We start from the raw sequence: 23,783 nt of genomic DNA, 5'->3' as shown, positions 1-23,783 counted from the left end.
AAAGACCCTAAATAGTCAAAGCAACCTTGAGAAAAATAACACAAATTTGGAGGTATCAAAGGACTTCTCTGGTAGCTCAACTGGTAAAGAATTTGCCTGCAATGCAGACTAGTTTGATTTCTAGGTCTGGAAGTTCACTTGTAGAAGGGGTAGACTACCCACTTCAGTGTTCTTGGGCTTCCCTGGTGGCTCAGACAGTAAAGTATCTGCCTGCAATGTGGGAGACCTGGGTTCGATCCCTGGGTTGGGAAAATCCCCTGGAGGAGGGCATGGCAATCCACTCTAGTATTCTTGCCTGGAGAATCCCCATGGACAGAGGAGCCTGCCAAGCTAGTCCAGGGGGTCGCAAAGAGTCAGACATGACTGAGTGACTAAGCACACAGGAGGTATCACACTCTCTGACATCAGAGAATACTATGAAAATACTGTAAGCAAAACAGTATGATACTGGCACAAAAACAGACACATAGCTCAATGGAACAGAAAAGAGAGTCCAGAAATAAACCCACACACACATGTCAATTAATTGATGACCATGGAGGCAAAAATATCTGAAGAAGAAAATATCTGTTAAATAAGTGGTGCTGGGAAAAAAATGGACAGCTGTATGTAAAATAATGAAACTAGAACACTTTCTCACACCACATACTCAAAGTGGATTAAACACCTAAATATGAGACCAGAAACTATAAAGCTCCTAGAAGAACACGGGTAGAACATTGCTTCACATCAGTTGCGGCAATGTTTGTTTGGATCTATTTTCTAATAAAAAAGAAACAAAAGCAAAAATAAACAAATGGGGCTTCATTAACAGCTAAGAAAAGCATCAAAACAGAAAGACAACCTACTAAATGGGAGAAAACATTTGCAACTGATGTGACAGGTGAGAGGTTAATATCCAAAATATACAACTCAACATCAATAAAATAAACAATCCAATCAAAAATGGACAGAAAGAGGTGGTCCTAAGATGGAAGAGGAATAGGACAGGGAGACCACTTTCTCCCCCACAAACTCATTGAAAGATCATTTAAACACTGAGCAAATACCGCAAAACAACTTCTGAACTCTGGCAGAGGACACCAGGCACCCAAAAAGGCAGCCCATTGTCTTCGAAAGGAGGTAGGAAAATATATACAAGATAAAAAGAGACCAAAGAGTTAGGGATGGAGACCTCTCCCTGGGAGGGAGTCGTAAAAGAGAAGTTTCCAAACATCAGGAAACCCTCTCACCAGCGGGTCTGTGAGGAGTTTTGGAATCTCAGAGGGCAACATACTGGGAGGAAAAAATATATAAATAAAACCCACAGATTACGCACCTAACTGCAACTTCCAGCAGAGAAGTAACCCAGACACTCGTGTCCGCCACCAGCAAGCGGGGGCTGAACAGGGAGGCATGGGCTGCATTGCTTAGGGTAAGGACCGGGCCTGAATGCCCTGAGGGTAATCTGAGGGAGCTAACGTGAGATAGCAACCCAAACCGTGGGATAGCCAGAGAGAGAGGGGAAAAAAAAGAGGAGAGAGAGAGAGAGAACTTTCCCACAAAAAGCTCTAACCTAAGGCACTGCCGGCCGGCTCACAGAACAAAGGACTGAGCGAATACCAGAAGAGAGCTAGCCATCAGAGGACCTGCCCATGCCCTGCCAGAGGCAGGGAGGCAGGATGGTGACAGCCAGAGCCAGTAGTCAAGGGGAAAACTCGGCCCCAGAAACGGCATCCTCTACCAAACTGCAAGCAGGCTCCCAATTGCTAACTAAGTCTTTCTGGGATCCTGGACAATTGACATTCACCAGGAGAGTCGCAGCCAGAGATCAGCTCCCCAGAGGAGACATACAGCACACCAGAGATGGCACTCCCACTGCACACCCAGGAAACCGAGGGGCTGGAACGGGTGAAGTGATAAGACACACCGCCCCACCTGGGGAGTGTGCACTCACCAAGCACCTGGTTGCCTGAGCTGCTCAGACCTGGGAAGGGCACAAAACGCAGGCCCAACCAAGTCTGTGCCTTTGTGGAGTACCTGAGAACCTGAACCTGAGCAGGTTAGACCTGGGAAGTGCATGCAACCCAGGGCCCGCCTTAGACAGTTCCCCTGCAGAGCAACCCAGAGCCTGAGTAGTGTAGATCGGGAAAGCATGTATGCCGTGAGCGGGGGCAAACCAAGTGTGGCCCAGACACTGTGAGCACTCCTCACACGCGCCAGTAATATTTGTTTGCAGTGTTCCTCCCTCCCCACAGCACGGCTGAACAAGTGAGCCTAAATAAGTGACCACCTTCGCCCCCTTGTGGCAGGGCGGAAATTAGACACTGAAGAGACTTGCAAACAGAGGAAGCCAAAATAAACAAAGAAGAGGGAACCTCTTTGGAAGTGACAGGTACAGCAGAATAAAACCCTATAGTTAGCATTGGCTACATTGGAAGGGGCCTATAGACCTTGAGAAGAAGTATAAGCTGGAACAAGGAACGATCTGAAACTGAATTGACCCCACACTGCCCTCAACAGCTCCAGAGAAATTCCCAGATATATTTAATTATTATCATTTTTAATTTTTTATTTTTAAGTTCTTTATTACTCCTTTAATTTTCATTTTTAAAACCTACTATTACCTTGCAAAAAAAAAGACCCTGTTTTTAAAGCAACTTTCATATATATTTTTTAATAACTTTTGCCATTTATTTTTGTTTTTTAATATTGTATTTTTGAGAGTCAAACCTCTACTTGAGGTTTTTAATCTTTGCTTTTGGTATTTTTTATCAATTCTGCACCTTTAGGAATCCAGTCTTCAGTAGCAATTTTTACTTAGGAGTGTGATTACTGGCTTGATTGCTCTCTCCCCTTTTGACTCTCCTTTTTCTCCCCCAGGTCACCTCTATCTTCTCCCTCTACCTTCTCTTCTCTACTTAACTCTGTGAATCTTTTTGGGTGTTCCGGACTGTGGAGAACACTTAGGAAACTGATCACAGGCTAGATTGGTCTCTCTCCTTTGACTCCCCCTCCTCTCTTCCTGGTAACCTCTAACTCCTTCATCCCTGTTCTCTTCTCTATGGAACTCCATGAACTTCTCTGAGTGTTCCAGACTGTGGAGAGCAAACAGAGAATTGATTACTAGCTAGATTGTGCTCTCCCCTTTTGATTCCCCCTCTTCTCCTCTTGGTCACTTCTGTCTCCCTACTCTCTCTTCTCTTCCCCATGTAACTCTGTGAACCTCTCCGGGTGTCCCTCACTGTGGAGAATCTTTTCACCATTAACCTAGATGTTTTATCATCGGTGTTATATGGATGGAGAAGTCTTGAGGCTACTGTAAGAATAAGACTGAAAGTCAGAGGCAGGAGGCTTAAATTCAAAACTTGAGAACACCAGAAAACGCCTGACTCCAGGGAACATTAATCAACAAGAGCTCATCCAAAAGCCTCCATACCTACACTGAAACCAAGCTCCACCCAGGAGTCAACAAGTTTCAGAGCAAGATATACCAAGATAATTTTCCAACAACACAGGAACATAACCCTGAGGACAAAAGTACAGGCGGCCAAAATTCACACCAAACCCACAGACACCTCAAAACTCACTGCTAGACACTTCATTGCACTCCAAAGAGAAGAGATCCAGCTCCACCCACCAGAAAACCGATGCAAGCTTCCCTAACCAGGAAACCTTGACAAGCCACTTGTCCAACCCCACCCACAGGGAGGAACCTCCACAATAAAGAGGAACCACAAACTTCAAGGCCACCTCAATGCAGCAACATAAACAAGATGAAAAGGCATAGAAATATTCAGCAGGTAAAGGAACATGATAAAAGCCCACCAAACCAAACAAAAGAGGAAGAGATAGGGAGTCTACTTGAAAAAGAATTCAGAATAATGATAGTGAAAATGATCCAAAATCTTGGAAACAAAATGGAGTCACAGATAAATAGTCTGGAGACAAGGATTGAGAAGATGCAAGAAAAGTTTAACAAGGACCTAGAAGAAATAAAAGAGAGTCAATCAATAATGAATAATGCAATAACTGAGATCAAAAGCACTCTGGAGGGAACCAACAGTAGAATAACTGAGACAGAAGATAGGACAAGTGAGGTGGAAGATAGAATAGTGGAAACAAATGAAGCAGAGAGGAAAAAAGAATCAAAAGAAATGAGGACAAGCTCAGAGACTTCTGAGACAATGTTAAATGCCCCAACATTTGAATCATAGGAGTCCCAGAAGAAGAAAAAAAGAAAGGCCGTGAGAAAATACTTGAGGAGATAATAGATGAAAACTTCACTAAAATGGGGAAGGAAATAGCCACCCAAGTCTGAGAAACCCAGAGAGTCCCAAACAGGATAAACCCAAGGCAAAACACTCCAAGACACATATTAATCAAATTAATGAAGATCAAACACAAGGAACAAATATTAAAAGCAACAAGGGAAAAACAGCAAATAACTCACAAGGGGATCCCCATAAGGATAACAGCTGATCTTTCAATAGAAACTCTTCAAGCCAGAAGGGAATGGCAGGACATACTTAAAGTGTTGAAAGAGAAAAATCCACAACCCAGATTACTGTACCCAGCAAGGATCTTATTCATATATGAAGGAGAAATCAAAAGCTTTACAGACAAGCAAAAGCTGAGAGAATTCAGCACCACCAAACCAGCACTTCAAAAAATGCTAAAGGATCTTCTCTAGACAGAAAACACGGAAAAGGTTTATAAACTCAAACCCAAAACAACGAAGTAAATGTCAACAGGATCGTAGTTATCAATAATTATGTTAAATGTAAATGGGTTGAATGTCTCAACCAAAAGACAAAGACTGGATGAATGGATACAAAAACAAGACCTCTATATATGTGGTCTACAAGAGACTCACCTCAAACCTACATACACATACAGACTGAAAGTGACAGGCTGGAAAAAAGATATTTCACACAAATGGAGACCAAAAGAAAGCAGTAGTAGAAATATTCATATCAGATAAAATAGAGTTTGAAATAAGGCCTGTGAAGAGAGACAAAGAAGGACACTACATAATGATCAAAGGATCAATCCAAGAAGAAGATATAACAATTATAAATATATATGTAACCAACGTAGGAGCACCTCAATATGTAAGGCAAATGCTAACAAATATGAAAGGGGAAATTAACAGTAACACAATAATAGTGAAAGATTTTAAATCCCCACTCACACCTATGATCAACTAAACAGAAAGTTAGCAAGGAAACACAAGCTTTAAATGATACAATGGACCAATTAGACCTAATTGATATCTATAGGACAATTCACCCTAAAACAATGAATTTCACCTTTTTCTCAAGTGTGCACGGAACCTTCTCCAAGATAGATCACATCCTGGGCCATAAATCTAGCCTTGGTAAGTGCAAAAAAATTGAAATAATCTCAAGCATCTATTCTGATCACAATCACAATGTGGTAAGATTAGATGTCAACTACAGGAAAAAAGCTATTAAAAATACAAAGATATGGAGGCTAAACAACACACTTCTGAATAACCAACAAATCACAGAAGAAATCAAAATATGCATAGAAATGAATGAAAACAAAAACACAACAACCCAAAACCTATGGGATTCAGTAAAAGCAGTGATCAGGGAAAGGTTCATAGCAATACAAGCCTACCTCAAGAAACAGGAGAGAAATCAAATAAATAACCTAACTCTACACCTAAAGCAACTATAAAAAGAAGAAATGAAGCACCCCAGGGTTAGTAGAAGGAAAGAAATCATAAAAATTAGGGCAGAAATAAATGCAAAAGAAACAAAGGAGATCATAGGCAAAATCAACAAAGCTAAAAGCCGGTTCTTTGAGAAGATAAATAAAATAGACAAACCACTAGCCAGACTCAACAAGAAAAAAAGGGAGAAGAATCAAATCAACAAAATTAGAAATGAAAATGGAGATATCACAACAGACAACACAGAGATACAAAGAATCATAAGAGACTACTATCAGCAACTATATACCAATAAAATGGACAACTTGGAATAAACGGACAAATTCTTAGAAAAGTACAACTTTCCAAAACCGAACCAGAAAAAATAGAAAACATTAACAGACCGATCACAAGCACAGAAATCGAAACTGTAATCAGAAATCTTCCAGCAAACAAAAGCCCAGGACCAGATGGCTTCACAGCTGAATTCTACCAAAATTTTAGAGAAGAGCTAACACCTATCCTACTCAAACTCTTCCAGAAAATTGCAGAGGAAGGTAAACTTCCAAACTCATTGTATAAGGTCACCATCACCCTAATACCAAAGCCAGACAAAGATGCCACAAAAAAAGAAAACTACAGACCAATATCACTGATGAACATAGATGCAAAAATCCTTAACAAAATTCTAGCAAACAGAATCCAACAACATATTTAAATGATCATAAATCATGGCCAAGTGGGCTTTATCCCAGGGATGCAATGATTCTTCAATATTCGGAAATCAATAAAAGTGATACACCACATTAACAAATTGAAAGATAAAAAAAACCCCATATGATTATCTCAATAGATGCAGAGAAAGCCTTTGACAAAATTCAACATCCATTTATGATAATAAAAAAAAAAACCCTCCAGAAAGCAGGCATAGAAGGAACATACATCAACATAATAAAAGCCATATATGATAAACCCACAGGAAACATTATCTTCAATGGTGAAAAATTGAAAGCATTTCCCCTAAAGTCTGGAAGAAGAGAAGGATGCCCACTCTCACCACTACTATTAAACATAGTTTTGGAAGTTTTAGCCACAGCAATCAGAGCAGAAAAAGAAATAAAAGGAGTCCAGATTGGAAAAGAAGTAAAACTCTCACTGTTTGCAGATTACATGATCCTCTACATGGAAGACACTAAAGACTTCACCAGAAAATTAACAGAGCTAATCACTGAATATAGCAAAGTTGCAGGATATAAAATCAATACACAGAAATCCCTTGCATTCCTATACACTAACAATGAGAAACAGAAATAGAAATTAAGCAAACAATTCCATTCACTATTGCAACGAAAAGAATGAAATACTTAGGAATAAATCCACCTAAAGAAACATAAGACCTATATATAGAAAACTATAAAACACTGATGAAAGAAATATGACACAAATAGATGGAGAAATACACCATGTTCATGGATCGGAAGAATCAATATAGTGAGAATGAGTATACTACCCAAAGCAATCTATAGATTCAATGCAATCCCTATCAAGCTACCAACAGTTTTTTTCAGAGAACCAGAACAAATAATTTCACAATTTGTATGGAAATATAAGAACTCTCGAATAGCCAAAGCAATCTTGAGAAAGAAGAATGGAATTAGAGGAATCAACCTGCCTGATATCAGACTATACTACAAAGCTACAGTCATCAAGACAGTATGGTACTGGCACAAAGACAGAAACATAGATCAATGGAACAAAATAGAAAGCCCAGAGATAAATACATGCACCTATGGACACCTTATCTTTGACAAAGGAGGCAAGAATATACAATGGAGAAAAGACAATCTCTTTAACAAGTGGTGCTGGGAAAACTGGTCAACCACATGTAAAAGAATGAAATTAGAACACTTTCTAACACCATACACAAAAATAAACTCAAAATGGATTAAAGATCTAAACGTAAGACCAGAAACTATAAAACTCCTAGAGGAAAACATAGGCAAAACACTCTCCGACATAAATCACAGCAGGATCCTCTATGACCCACCTCCCAGAGTAATGGAAATAAAAGCAAAAATAAACAAATGGGACCGAATTAAACTTACAGTTTTTGTACAGTGAAGGAAACTATAAGCAAGGTGAAAAGACAGCCTTCAGAATGGGAGAAAATACTAGCAAATGAAGCAACTGACAAAGAATTAATCTCAAAAATATACAAGCAGCTCCTGCAGCTCAATTCCAGAAAAATAAATGACCCAATCAAAAAATAGGCCAAAGAACTAAACAGACAGTTCTCCAAAGAAGACATACAGATGGCTAACAAACACATGGAAAGATGCTCAACATCACTCATTATTAGAGAAATGCAAATCAAAACCAAAATGAGGTACTATCTCGTACCGGTCAGAATGGCTGCTATCAAATAGTCTACAAACAATAAATGCTGGAGAAAAGGGAACCCTCTTACACTGTTGGTGGGAATGCAAACTAGTACAGCCACTATGGAGAACAGTGTGGAGATTCCTTAAAAAGCTGGAAATAGAACTACCATACGACCCAACAAATCCCACTGCTGGGCATATACACCAAGGAAACCAGAATTGAAAGAGACACATTTACCCCAATGTTCATCGCAGCACTGTTTACAATAGCCAGGACATGGAAGCAACCTAGATGTCCATCGACAGACGAATGGATAAGAAAGCTGTGGTAAATATACACAATAGAATATTACTCAGCTCTTTAAAAGAATGCATTTAAATCAGTTCTAATGAGTTGGATGAAACTGGAGCCTATTATACAGAGTTAGTAAGTCAGAAAGAAAAACAGCAGTATAGTATATTAATGCATATATATGGAATTTAGAAAGATGGTAACGATGATCCTACATGCAAGTAGCAAAAGAGACACAGATGTAAAGAAAAGACTTTTGGGCTCTGTGGGAGAAGGCAAGGGTGAGATGATTTGAGAGAATAGCGCTGAAACACGTATATTTTCATATGTGAAATAGATCGCTAGTTCAGGTTCGATGCATGAGATAGGGTGCTCAGGGCTGGTGCACTGGGATGACCCTGAAGGACGGGATGAGGAGAGAGGTGGGAGGGGGGTCCAGGAAGGGGAACACATGTAAACCCATGGCTGATTCATGTCAATGTATGGCAAAAACTACTACAATATTGTAAAGTAATTAGCCCCCAAGAAAAATAAATAAATTTATTTTTAAAAAAATAAAAAAATAAAAATCAGTGAACTAAAAAGAATAGAAATGGGTGAATTTAATTCAGATGACCATTATATCTACTCCTGTGGGCAAGAATCTCTCAGAAGAAATGGAATAGCCCTGATAGTCAACAAAAGAGTCCAAAATGCAGTACTTGGGTGCAATCTCAAAAATGACAGAACGACCTTGGTTCGTTTCCAAGGCAAACTATTCAACATCACAATAATCCAAATCTATACCTCAACTACTAGAGCTAAAGAAGATGAAGTTGAATGGTTCTATGAAGACTTACAAGATTTTCTAAAACCAACAACAAAAAATTGTCCTTTACATTATTGGGGGTTGGAATGCAAAAGTAGGAAATCAAGAGATACCTGGAGTAACAGGCAAGTTTGGCCTTGGAGTACAAAATGAAGCAGGACAAATGCTAACAGAGTTTTTTTCAAGAGAACACTCTGGTAATATAAAATACCTTCTTCCAACAACACAAGAGTCAACTCTACACATGGACATCACTAGATGGTTAATACTGAAATCAGATTGATTATATTCTTTGCAGCCAAAGATGGAGAAGTTCTATAGGGTCAGCAAAAAGAAGGCCTTGAACTGACAGTAGCTCAGGTCATGAGCTACTTATTGCAAAACTAAGACTTAAATTGAAGAAAGTAGGGAAAACCACTAGACCATTCAGTGAAGCCACTCAGTCATGTCTGACTCTGCGACCCCATGGTCTGTAGCCTACCAGGCTCCTCTGTCCATGGGATTTTCCAGGCAAGAGTACTGGAGTGGGTTGCTATTTCCTTCTCCAGGGGATCTTCCCAACCCAGGGATTGAACCAAGGTCTCCCGCATTGCAGGCAGACGCTTTACTGCCTGAACCATCAGGGAAGCCATAACATTCAGGTATGATCGAAATCAAAACCCTTATGATTATTCAGTGGAAGTGACAAACAGATTCAAGGGATTAGATCTGATAGCCAGAGTGCCTGAAGAGCTATGGAAGGAGGTTTGTAACATTGTACAGGAGGCGGTGACCAAAACCATCCCCAAGAAAAAGAAATGCAACAAGGCAAAATGGTTGTCTGAGGAGGCCTTACAAATAGCTGAGAAAAAAAAGAGAAGCAAAAGGCAAAGGAGAAAAGGAAAGATATATCCCTCTGAATGCAGAGTTACAAAAGTAGCAAGGAGAAATACAAAAGCCTCCTTAAGTGAACAATGCAAAGAAATAGAGGAAAACAATAGAATGGGAAAGACTAGAGATCTCTTCAAGAAAATTAGAGATACCAAGAAAATATTTCATGCAAAGATGGACACAATAAAGGATAGAAACAGTATGAACCTAACAGAAGCAGAAGATATTAAGAAGAAGTGTTGAGATACATAAAAGGATTATACATAAAAGGTTTAATGAGGTAGAAAACTGTACAAAATGGTCATAACCACGAGGGGGTGTGATCACTCACCTAGAACGAGACATCCTGGAGTGTGAATTCAAGTGGACCTTAGGAAGCATTACTATAAATAAAGATAGTGGATGTGATGGAATTCCAGCTGAGCTATTTCCAATCCTAAAAGATGATGCTGTGAAAGTGCTGCATTCAATATGCCAGCAAATTTGGAAAACACAGCAGTGGCCACAGGACTGGAAAGTGTCGGTTTTCATTACAACCCTAAAGAAGGGCAATGCCAAAGAAAGTTCAAACTACTGCATAATTGTGCTCCTTTCACATGCTAGCAAGGCAATGCTCAAAATCCTTTATGCTAGGCTTCAGCAGTACGTGAACAGAGAACACAGATATACAAATCCAGATGTACAAGCTGGATTTAGAAAAGGCAGAGGAACCAGAGATTGAATTGTCAACTTTCATTGGGTCACAGAAAAAGCAAGAGAATTCCAGAAAAAAACATTTACATCTGCTTCATTGACTATGCTAAAGCCTTTGACTATGTGGATCACAACAACTGTGGAAAATTCTTGAAGAGATGGAAACACCAAACCACCTTATCTGTCTTCTGAGAAACCTCTATGCAAGCCAAGAAGCAACAGTTAGAAAAGGACATGGAACAATGAATTGGTTCAAAATTAGGAAAGGAATACGTCAAAGCTGTATATAGTCACCCTGCTTATTTAACTTATATGTTGAGTACATCACACAGAATAGTGAACTGGATGAAATTCAAGCTGGAATCAACATAGACAGCAGAAAATCAATAAACTTAGATAAGCAGATGATATTATCCTAATGGCAGAAAGCAAAGAGGAACCAAACAGCCTCTTGATGAAGGTAAAAGAGGAGAGTGAAAAAGCTGGCTTAAAACTCAACATTCAAAAAACTAAGATGGCATCCAGTCCTATCACTTCATGGCAAATAGATGGGGAAACAATGGAAACAGTGACAGATTTTATTTTCTAGAGCTCCAGAATCACTGTGGACTGTGACTGCAGCCATGAAATTAGAAGACACTTGCTCCTTGGAAGAAAAGCTTGACAAACATAGACAGTGTATTAAAAAACAGAGACATGAGAGTTTGCTGACAAAGGTCCATATTGTCAAAGCTATGGTTTTTCCAGTAGTCATGTATGGATGTGAGTTGGACCATAAAGAAGGCTGAGTGCTGAATAATTGATGTTTTCAAACTGTGGTGCTGGAAAAGATTCTTGAGAGTCCCTTGGACAGTAAGGAGATCAAAGCAGTCAATCCTAAAGGAAATCAACCCTGAATACTCATTGGAAGGCTTGATGCTGAAGCTCCAATGTTTTGGTCACTTGATGCATAGATTTGACTCATTGGAGAAGATCCCAATGCTAGGAAAGACTGAGGGCAGGAGGAGAAGGGGGGACAGAGAATGAGAAGGTAAGATAGCACCATTAACTCAATGAACATGAGATTGAGCAAACTCCAGAAGGTAGTGAGGGACAAGGATGCCTGGAGTGCTGCAGTCCATGGTGTCACAAAGAGTTGGACATGACTGAGTAACTGAAGAACAAGAAGCCACAGTTTAAAGACTGGAAAGATGTTGCTCAGTTAAAGAGTGGGATAGGTGGGACAGAGATGTTAAGGGTATTATCATTTTTCTGTGAATTGGCTGCCCTAATAGAATTAGTTGAAATTAAACTGAAATCTTATGAGAGCATGTGAGCTCCAAAGAAGGGACTCTCTCCTGGCTGGCAATGGCTTTCTCAGGAGACTGAGAAACTTGCAGGAATGGTGGAGGCAAGACCTCATGCATCGCAGCTTGTTGGTATAGGGAAGCTCACTCACACAATTAACAATCTGTTCAACTGGGGATACACCTATGAATTGACCATTCCATGATCTGAGCAGAAATAGATGTTTTTCTGGAACTCTCTTGCTTTTTCGATGATCCAGCGGATATTGGCAATTTGATCTCTGGTTCCTCTGCCTTTTCTAAAACCAGCTTGAACATCTGGAAGTTCACGGTTCACGTATTGCTGAAGCCTGGCTTGGAGAATTTTGAGCATTACTTTACTAGCATGTAAGATGAGTGCAATTGTGCGGTAGTTTGAGCATTCTTTGGCATTGCCTTTCTTTGGGATTGGAACAAAAACTGACCTTTTCCAGTCCTGTGGCCACTGCTGAGTTTTCCAAATTTGCTGGCATATTGAGTGCAGCACTTTCACAGCATCATCTTTCAGGATTTGAAATAGCTCAACTGGAATTCCATCACCTCCACTAGCTTTGTTCGTAGTGATGCTTTCTAAGGCCCACTTGACTTCACATTCCAGGATGTCTGGCTCTAGGTGAGTGATCACACCATCGTGATTATCTGGGTCCTGAAGATCTTTTTTGTACAGTTCTTCTGTGTATTCTTGCCACCTCTTCTTAATATCTTCTGCCTCTGTTAGGTCCATATCATTTCTGTCCTTTATCAAGCCTATCTTTGCATGAAATGTTTCTTTGGTATCTCTAATTTTCTTGAAGAGATCTCTAGTCATTCCCAATCTGTTGTTTTCCTCTATTTCTTTGCACTGATCGCTGAGGAAGGCTTTCTTATCTCTCCTTGCTATTCTTTAGAGATGGGAGTACCAGACCATCTGACCTGTCTCTTGAGAAACCTGTATGCAGGTCAGGAAGCAACAGTTAGAACTGGACATGGAACAACAGACTGGTTCCAAATAGGAAAAGGAGTACGTCAAGGCTGTATATTGTCACCCTGCTTATTTAACTTATATGCAGAGTACATCATGAGAAACGCTGGGCTGGAAGAAACACAAGCTGGAATCAAGATTGCCGGGAGAAATATCAATAACCTCAGATATGTGGATGACACCACCCTTATGGCAGAGAGTGAAGAAGAACTAACGAGCCTCTTGATGAAGGTGAAGGAGGAGAGTGAAAAACTTGGCTTAAAGCTCAACGTTCAGAAAACTAAGATCATGACATCTTGTCCCATCACTCCATGGGAAATAGATGGGGAAACAGTGGAAACAGTGTCAGACTTTATTTTTTTGGGCTCCAGAATCACTGCTGATGGTGACTGCAGCCATGAAATTAAAAGATGCTTACTCCTTGGAAGGAAGGTTATGGCCAACCTAGATAGCATATTTAAAAGCAGAGACATTACTTTGCCAACAAAAGTCCGTCTAGTCAAGGCTATGGTTTTTCCAGTGGTCATGTATGGATGTGAGAGTTGGACAGTGAAGAAAGCTGAGCGCCGCAGAATTGATGCTTTTGAACTGTGGTGTTGGAGAAGACTCTTGAGAGTCCCTTGGACTGCAAGGAGATCCAACCAGTCCATCCTAAAAGAGATCAATCCTGGGTGTTCATTGGAAGGTCTGATGTTGAAGCTGAAACTGCAATACTTTGGCCACCTCATGCAAAGAGTTGACTCATTGGAAAAGACCCTAATGCTGGGTAGGATTGGGGGCGGGAGGAGAAGGGGACAACAGAGGATGAGATGGTTGGATGGCATCACTGACTCGATGAACATGGGTTTGGGTAGACTCCGGGAGTTGGTGATGGACAGGGAGGCCTGGCGTGCTGCAATTCATGTGATCGCAAAGAGTCGGACACGACTGAGCGACTGAACTGAACTGAACTGAACTGAACTGATCTGAGCATCCGTGGAAGTCTTACACTCCACTGGGATACCAGAGACACATAGGAGGGGGCTGAAATAACTCTAAGGCAAAACCAGAGGAGAAAGCCCTCAAACAGCACACACAGGCTCACCACAGGATCATCATCAGTAATTTTATCTCGATAAACTGACTTCAAAATGGGACATAAAAGTTTCAAAATAAAGCAAAAAGGAATGACAGATTGCTAATAACCCAGCTGGGTAAATGAATGTACAAAACTTACAAGGGTTAACTTGATCAGAAATTGGAGGAAATCTTGCCCTGGAAATTAAGGGGGCTCTTTGATTGCATATGCAATTATAAAAGCCAGCTTGGTAAAAGCTTTAACAAGCCTTCTTGGGTGAAATTTATATTTCTCTCTGTCTTTGAGATGTAAATATTCTACCTTATCTTCATATGTCATTCTGTGTTTTGTATGTGTGTGTGTTTTGTTTGTTCCAGTATTTGAGAACTTGGCTTTGAGAGTAAAATATTCTGAATTTAGGCTACATCCTCCTCCACCCTCTTTTAAGGAAGTTTGTCTGTTTGTCTGTGTCTCAATGGTTTGTATTTCAGTTGAGATATATTTTATTGGTGGACAAATGATGGATTCTTTTAAAATTGGAGAAACTAACAAATTGGTAAATCTAGAGCTCTTGCATTGTAAACAGCTGTTTTACTGGTACTTATAAAATAAAAATCAAATTAAAGGTGAGAAAATTATAATAACCAACTTAAAAACTTCCATAGTTTAAAACAAGTAAGGAAAAGCTGTTTTGGGACCCTTACTGGTCCCCAACATTAAAAGCCAAACAAGTCTGTTCTATTTATCCTAGTTTTAAAAATATATTTAAAGGGCTAAAAAATTTTATGCTTAGATACCTGACAAATAATTCTTTGGGACAGTTAGGCTAAAGGGCCTGACCACCTCAGCTCAACTCCACTCTGGAGATTTCAGAGCATTTTATATAAAAGTAGGTAAAATGGACAAGGAACAAAAGAAAAAAAAAAGCCTTCTAAAACTCCCTCTCTAAAACTAAAGCTTGTTGATTTGATCCTGATGAAAATTAAAGTTAAAGGTATGAAAGTTAATGGAATTTATATAAAAGCAAATAAAACATATACTTAAATGGACTTTATATACGATGGTTATAGCTCTTGTTTAATTATATTGTGGGATAGGCAAGGCATATAGATTGCCACTAAGGAAATATTAACTGAACATACTAGCCAGTAGAGTTACCTGAGCCATACAAAATAGGTAAAAACTGGGAACTAATATTCAAGGGCTAATAAAAATAAAAATAGTGATTTTGCTTTGGTTTAATTTGTAAACTCAGACAGGTCTTTGCTAAATGCCTTATACAAACCTTTGAAGGCATGATAAATTAAACTCTAGAACATACAATTTGTAAAACAAATTTCAGTTTATAGTATCTTTAGGTGACAGAACTGTTCTTTGGGAAACTAAAAGCAATTGTCTTTGTCTTGGAAATGTCTAAAAACTAGAAATGTAAATACAGGCCACAAGGACTTGAATTAGCTCAAGCAGGCAAAACCTAAAACCAAGGGGGAAAAAATGGCAGTTTTAAAATTCAAACAGCTGGAAATGCTCCCTCAGCCAAACTTACAGATAGCAAGCCTTTAGTTATCTGAGCAAGCAACCTTAATGTATTCTGTTTGTAAATAAGTAAGTTTATATTGTAATACCTGGTTCACATGTAAGTTTTTTTTCAGTAAAACCATGAGATCTCTTGTTTGCCTGTTTATGTCTGTGTACACATTTTACACAGGCTTCCAAGGTGGCACTAATGGTTAAAAAAAAACTCGCCATTTTTTTCTCTCTGCCTGACCCTGCCAAAATTTGGCTTCTACAGTGGGCTATCCTATGGACTTGATGGTTTACTGCAACTGAATTACAACTAGTTATACTAATCATTGTTTTAAATTGTTCTTTGTTTCCAAAATTGTTTGTGCTGTGTGTCTGCTACACTATGATTCTGTCGATGTTACTAGATACATTACTTATATCTTGTTTATTTTTAAGATTGCTGTCTCTTACAGTGTAACCAGGCCTCGAACAAATGTAATGATAGCTAGGTGACTTGAAAAACTGATCAAAAATATAGTTCTGTATGCCATCAATAATTGTAATAGTGTGATTCTAGGTATGGGAAGAAGCAACAAGAGAAAAATCTCCTGGATCCTAATAGGTTAGAAGATAGCGGATCCAGATAATCTTTTATTATCTATCAACGGTAATCTGAAAATTAACACCTGGAGTGACATATCAACAAGAACTTTTGCCTGATCTGGGATGTGCCTCCCAGCATTGTGGGACAAAATATGGTCATGAAAAGTCTTCTAAATACTGGTTGAATTTCTGACCATGGGGAGGGACTGTGAAATGGAGTATTTTCTGCCATATCAATAAACAAAGATGTCACACACATCCACAATTCCAGTCCTTCAAATGTGAATTTCTGAGCCCAGGACAATGTCTGCTATCTGACAGCCACTGAGCTGCTACCACAAGCTGCCATCACTCCCTACAGTGAACAAGTGAATAATCACATCACAGAATCCTGGCCCCAGATAGCTGAGATGTGTGTGAAAGGAATGATTACAGTAAGCCCAGACTGTTGCATCTTCCCATATATAAAAAAGTGCTAAATTCTTTAAGATATCTGTTTTTCCCTAATTAACAATAATCCTCTGATGTTCAGACTACCTGCCCCTTGCTGCAAACTTCTATATAACCTGACTCCTTCCCCTGGCTCTTTGGAATAGTTCTCTCAAAGTCACTTGAGATGCTGTCATCTGGGCTTCAGGCCTTGAAAATTTTCAACAAATACAATATTGTAAAGTTAAAAAATAGATAAATAAACTAATTTAAAATAAAAAACAAACAAAAAACAAAAAAACACAACCCTCAACTTCTAGGTTGTGACTATTTTTTTTATGTCAACAACACCCCCTCCTGACTCCTTGGCTCTCCCAAAAGTCCTCCCTTCTTCCCAGGAAGCAAGCCTAGTCTCAGCTCTCTCATCAGGCCTCATCCTTGCACCTTCTGCCAACATCCACCTGCCCCATTCTCTTCTCTCCCCCTACTTCTCTAGGCCTGAGGAAGAGGCCACAAGAGAAGGAAAACAGCAACACACATGGATGAAACAGTCTCCAGGCCTCTAGTCTCTCCAGCAGTTGTATCTCTCTACAAGGTCCTCATATGGGAATGACAGCAGAGGCAAGGGGACTTCTTCCTTTCACCAAAACCTTGAGCCTCTGTGGTGAGTATGTCCAGAAGGGCAGATAATAGAGTCTTGCAGCTGCTGCCAGGGCAAGCCTGAGAGCAAAGTGGGTCCTGTTGGCCATGATTGATTCCAGTGAAGGGGCCTCACTTAGACCCTTCAATGTGTGCATGCAGCTAATATCCAAGAATCAACTCAGTTCTCAGCCGAGCCTCTGGTCCTCAAGGTTAACAAGCTAAAACACAAAGCCAACCTTCACCCTTTTCCTCCAGGGTTTGACTTGATAGGAAGTGGCTGTTCCCCAAGAGAGGAAGGACTCTGTTTGAAACAAAAACATCAATCTTTGCTCTGCTGTGGCTGTTTGATGCAGAACACACCTTCCTGGTGCTCCTCATGCCTCTCTGGCTTCTTTCCACACCTCTACTTCTCCCTAACTGTAAAGGTCATTGTTCCCCAAGGCAGCTTCTGTGCCCTTTCTGATTCTAAACACAGTCCCTGAGTCATCTCTGTCTCCTTGGCTTCAAGTACGGCCTGTGAAATAGCCACCACCTTCTTTGCTCTGTAGACTCATGGGCTGGGTGCTGCAGGACTCTCATCCATGCCTTGAAGTCAGGTTCCAGACAAACTAGGGATCTCTCCCTGCCCTCTCATACTCCCTATTCACAAATGATACCACCATCATCCAACTTGTGAGGGCAAAAATGCTTAGTTTTTCTGGACTTCCTCTCTCACCCATCCATATCTTAGTTGGCTCCAAGTCCTTAGGAGGCTCCAAAGACCACCTCTGGAGTCGTCCAGGTAAACTCTCTCCTCCACCCTACTGCCACTGATCCAGTTGTACCTTCTCATGACTGGCATCAATTATTTCCGAGGCTTTCAAATTACTCTTCAGTCCTACACTCCTTACTCTGCCTAACAGATCTTTCTAAACCATAAGTTAGATAGTTTATCACATCATCCCCTCCAATCAAAAAATCTATGAAGTACCCTCTGTGTAGGCTGAATAAGAACCCTCATGATATCCACATTCTAATCTCCAGTATCTGGGAATATTACCTTTTATGGCAAAAGGGACTCTGAAGATGTGATCAGTTCAAGTTATTGAAATAAGGAGATTATCTGGGATTATCCAGGTAGGCTCCATGTAATCACCAGGGTCCATACCAGAGAAATAAAGGAAGAATCAGAGTCACAGAAGAAAATCAGGTGATGCTGGAAGCAGAGAATCAAGTGATGCTTTTGAAGATGGACAGGCTATAAGCCAAGGATTATAAGAATCCACTAGAAGCTGAAAAAGGCAAAGAAATAGATTCACCCCCAGAGCCCCCAGGAGGAAGCAGTCTGGACCACGGCTTGACTTTAGCCCACTGAATCTGACTTAGGACTTTTGTCCTCCAGACTTGTGAGAGAATAAATTAAGCTACTACATTTGTGGTAATTTATTACAGCAGCCATGGTAACTAATACACTCTCAATAAAATTTTCAACAGAATCCAAGTGCTCTAGCATGATCCAAAGTTCTACTGTCTGATCTGATCTCTGCCTCTCTTGCCATTTCCTTCACTGTACTGCTGCACATAGTGTTACAATTGTATAAAATCCTTTGCTTTTGTTTCCTGAAGATACCACACTCTTTCACACATTTGTGCCACTGCTGCTCCTTTTATTCAGAATACCTTTCTCCACCTTACACCTAGCTTAGAATCTTACTTCCCCTGAGAAAACTTTCCTGCTCTCACTTATCTGCCACCAAGGCTAATCCCCCAAATCTGGGTGAGATGACCCTCTGCTATGTTTCCACATTACTCTGGCTTACTTCTACTGTGGTCTTGTAAGAAATTTCCCAGTTAAGAAAAAGGCTTCAGGGAGGTTCCATTTCTAAGTAAGATGAAATGGTTCCATTTCTAAGTAAGTAAGCACACTCCACCCTGCCTCTCCACAGCTGTGATGGAATGCATGGAATAGCTATTTGAGGATTCTTTAAACAGTAGCAATTTGATAGGCTAGAAAGTCAGACTCTGAAATACCACTGAGCTGAGTTTCTCATTTTATGTAAACTGGCATCCTACACCCAACCTGGAAGTGGGCACCAGGACACAAACAGAGAAATCTCTAGGATAAGAATTTTAGAATGAGCTTGAGGAAGAGGATAGGAACTTACAAAATTCAGAAGGAGTGGGTGAAAGTCTGTTAATTTACTGTTCTTTTTATCCATTCTCTTATGCTCCAAGGGAAGTTACCACTGAAATCAGACAATATTTTGAACTGAATGAAAAGTAAAATACAACACGTAGTTATGAAAGTGGCCATCACTACTAGCTCCGTGGACATTAAAAGGGTGATAAAGGAATATTATGAACTCCATACTCAGACATTTGAAATCTCAGGTGAAATAAAAATGCAACTGTAACTGTCTCTTGTCTAAACAATTACCTTTACTGACATTCCCTGCTTATTTATGCAGATTTGAACTGTCATCTGGTCTTAGCCTGAAGAATTTATTTTATTATAGTGTTTCTGGTAAGGAAGATTCTGTGTGTGTGCTCAGTCGCTTAATGGTGTCCGACTCTTTGTGACCCCATGGATTGTAGCCCACCAGGCTCCTCTGTCCATGAGATTTTCCAGGCAAGGATTCTGGATTGGGTCACCATTTCCTACTCCAGGGGATCTTCCTGACTCAGAGATTGAACCCAAGTCTCCTGCATCTCCTAGATCATCCATTGGCAGGCTTATTACCGCTGAGCCACCTAGGAAGGCAGATTGGCTAGCAACAAATTCTTTCCATTTTTGTGTATCTGAGAATGACCTTATTCTGTGTTTTTCACCTCTTCTAGTACTCCCATGCACAGGCTGTGCACTTAATTGTGGCCATTTCGTTTTACTTCATTTTTTCCCTCCCTTCTTCAGATTGCATTATCTCAGTCTGTCTTCAAGTTCATTCATTCTTCCGCTAGCTCAAATCTGTTGAGCCCCTCTGGTAGGTATTTTAGAAATTAATTTTTTTCTTTTTTTAATTTTTAAGTTAATTAATTTATTTTTGATTGTGCTAGGCCTTCCTTGCTGCGAACAAGCTTTCTGTAGTTGCAGCGAGCGGGGACTACTCTTTGTTGCAGACCACAGGCTTCTCATTGCAGTGGCTTATCTTATTGCGGAGCATGGGCTCTAGAGTGCATGGGCTCAGTAGTTGTGGTAGAATCTTCCTGGATCAGGGATTGAATTCATGTCCCCTGCATTGGCAGGAGGATTGTTATACACTGTACCATCAGAGAAATCCCTCTTTGTTATTTTTTTTGTTTGGATTTTAATCTGTTGTTCTTTTTCCATTTTTTTTTTTTTTTTGCCTGCACTGTGCCACTTATGAGATCTTAGCTCCCTAACCAGGGATTGAATCCCAGGTTCTCGGCAGTGAAAGTGCAGAGTCCTAACCACTGGATTGCCAGGAAATTTCCCCTCTAGTAAATTTTTCATTTTGGTTATTGTACTTTTCAACTTTAGAATTCCCATTGGTTAGTATTTATATTTTCTATACCTCCATTGACATTTTCTATTTGGTGATACACTGTTATCACACCTTCCTTAAATTCTTTATGCACGATTTCCTTTAGTGCTTTGAACATCTTTATGACAACTGCTTTGAAGTCTTTGTTGGTTGAGGCCACCATCTACACCCCTTCAAGGTGATGCTATTGCTTGCTTTTTTCCCTCGTGTATGGGTCACACTTTCCTATTTTCTTTGCATGCCTTGTACTTTTTTTTTTTTTTTTGCTACTGATCTTGTTGACAATTGGACTCCTCAAATAATATATTGTAGCAACTTTGGATATTAATACTCCTCCTCTGGATTATTAATGTTGTTGTTCAGTCAATTTTTTTTCTCTTGTTTAGTAACTTGACTGAACAAACCTGCAAAATCCACTCCAGCACAGTGTGCAGTCTCTGATATCCCTCTTCAGGATTTTTTTTTCTCTCTCTTTTTTTCTTTTAACCAGGTTACCTAGGGGTTATCCTTTGAGCAGCCTGAGCCACTTATTGGCCAAAGGTTGTGCTTAAGTTTCCATGATTTGTTAGATTTTTACCTGTAAAAAATTAATAAACAGAAACTTATAGGCTCTGGAGACCAGAAGAGAGTGGTCTCACACCCTGTGATGACTGCAGAGCTCCAGAAGAAGGCTCCTCTTCTATCCTGATAGTAACTCAACCAATGAAAAGCCATGAGCTCTTTATTTACTATCACCCTCCCAACTTCCTTTCCCCCTCTGTAAAAGTGTCTGCTTCTCTTGCCATACAGGGACTTGCACGTGGCTCACCATGTTTGCAGACCCCAAACTGCAATTCTCTGCTGATCCCAAATAAAATCATCTTTGTTGGAGAAATGTCTGGCTGTCTATTTGTTTTAGGTCAACAACAATTTACCATTAGATGTATGTGGCCTAGAAGATACCATCACAGTTCAGGGAGTTAACAGTTTTGTCTTACTTTAGCCAGGGACCAGTTGTTTCCTCTTTTAATCATTCCTGAGAGGGTGCAGGCTTGTGAATGTACACAGTCTTCCAGAATTCCAGAGATGTGTGCAGTTTTATTTTAAAGCATGGCTTCCTGGGAGTTGTACCTGGGCAAGAATAGGTCACTGTTCATTGTTTGGTCACAGGTTCTGCTAGGTCCCTTGTGCCATTAAGGCTTCTGCCCTGTGTTGACAGGTCTGTGCGTGACTTGGAGTATGCCCCCACATCTGCCCACATCCTGCTATGGTTCCTTCTGTGTGGCTGCAGTCAGCACATGCATGCAGCTTTCCCAACTCACAGGACTTACTGTGATCCCAGGAGGATGCGTCTTAGCTGTCTCTATATTAAATTTTCCTCCTTCTTCCATTTGCTTTTTTCTTGAAGTCACCAATAAAGAGTTGACTTAGCAGACTTGTATCACTCAAATCAAAGAAAGGACACTCCAAAGAAAGGACAGTTTCCTGAGAGATAGCCTCTGAGTTCTTCCAGTATCCTGCTGGGTAAGAGTGTTTTTGCATGCCTGAGGCCTGTGGCCATGCTGTATCCATTTGACCTCTGGGAGACTAGAGCCTGAGTAGCTAAAGTTAGTCATACAGCCACTCCATGCTTCAAGGACACCTATAAGAACCTGGACATAAGGGTTGGATGAATTACCCCGGTTGACAACCTTTATACGTGTTGTCATACATCTTTGCTGGGAGAATTAAGCACTGCGTGTGTGATTCCACTGGAGTGGATACCTGGATTCTTCTCTTTGCACCCTTTCCCTTTTCTCCAAGCAAGAATACTCAAGTGGGTAGCCATTCCCTTCTCCGGGATATCTTGCTGACCCAGGGATTGAACCCAGGTCTCCTGCATTGCAGGCAGATCCTTTACCATCTGAGCTACCAGGGAAGCCCCAACTAACATTTTCTCTGTAATAAACCATAAAAATGAGTACAACAGCTTTTCTGAGTGCCATGAATTCTTCTAGTGATTTATCAAGCCTGAAGGTTATCTTGGGGATTCCCAACTCATGAAGCTACCAGGACAGAGTTCCTGCAACATGGGGTTAGGGGCAGAGAATATCAGCAGTTTGCCCCCGCTGGGGTAAAACCATAGCACCAGGCTGGGAGCCGGGGGTGAGGGGAGTTGGAGCCCTGTCTTCTCAGCTATACTTGCCTGGGATAAAGCTTCCTCAGGGTGCACCCCACACCATTTCCTAGGAAGAGGCAGGGTGTAATGCCCTGGGTTTATGGAACCTCCATCTGTGAAATGAATGTACATTTTTTGCCCACCAACCCCCAGCATAGGATCCCAGGGCAGGGGTTTCAGCCTGTTCCACTAGATTCCCAAGCATCTGAAACAGGGCTTGGCCTGTAGTTTTAGCACTTTAATGTACAGTAGCACATGCACAGATCTTTGTTTCAAATATGAAATTGCCTAACAGTATATTGTGAACATTTTTTCACATCATTAAATATTAGTCTTTTTAAAAAAAAGAAGAGACTTTTTATTCCAAACTGAATGGACTGTAAATTTTAGGCTAGTATAAAATTGGTGCCATCTAGAGGCACAGAGGACAGGGGTACAGGTGATACACCATCTTTTCACCAAAAAAAAAAAAAAACATGCTTTTCATCATTTTGTTGTTGCTATTTAGTTACTAAGTCATGTCCCCATGACTTTGGTGACCCTATGGACTTGTAGTCCACCACGTTCCTCCATCCAGGGGATTTTCCAGGCAAGAATACTGGAGTGGGTTCAAGGGGTCTTCCCAACCCGGGGATCAAACCTGTGTCTCCTGCATTGGCAGGCAGATTCTTTACCCCTGAGCCACCAGGGAAGCCTCCTTTTCATTATTTATCCCTCATGAAACCATTTTCTTAAAAAGATTTCTGTCAAACTGCACTTACTAGGTAATAACACTTTTTAAAAAAACACGTATAACTGACACCAGGGTCATACTGACTTGATAAAATTCCAACTGATATTTATTTTCCTCTACAGCATTTTCCCCCACATCCACAGGAGATAAGAAATAGAGAAACTCCCAAAAGTGACGGAGATGATTCAAATTATTGATTCAAGTT

Source organism: Giraffa tippelskirchi, chromosome 3, assembly GCF_054371585.1.
Source record: "Giraffa tippelskirchi isolate mGirTip1 chromosome 3, T2T-mGirTip1v1.2.pri, whole genome shotgun sequence".
NCBI classification, from domain to species: domain Eukaryota; kingdom Metazoa; phylum Chordata; class Mammalia; order Artiodactyla; family Giraffidae; genus Giraffa; species Giraffa tippelskirchi.
This window is presented reverse-complemented; position numbering follows the sequence as displayed.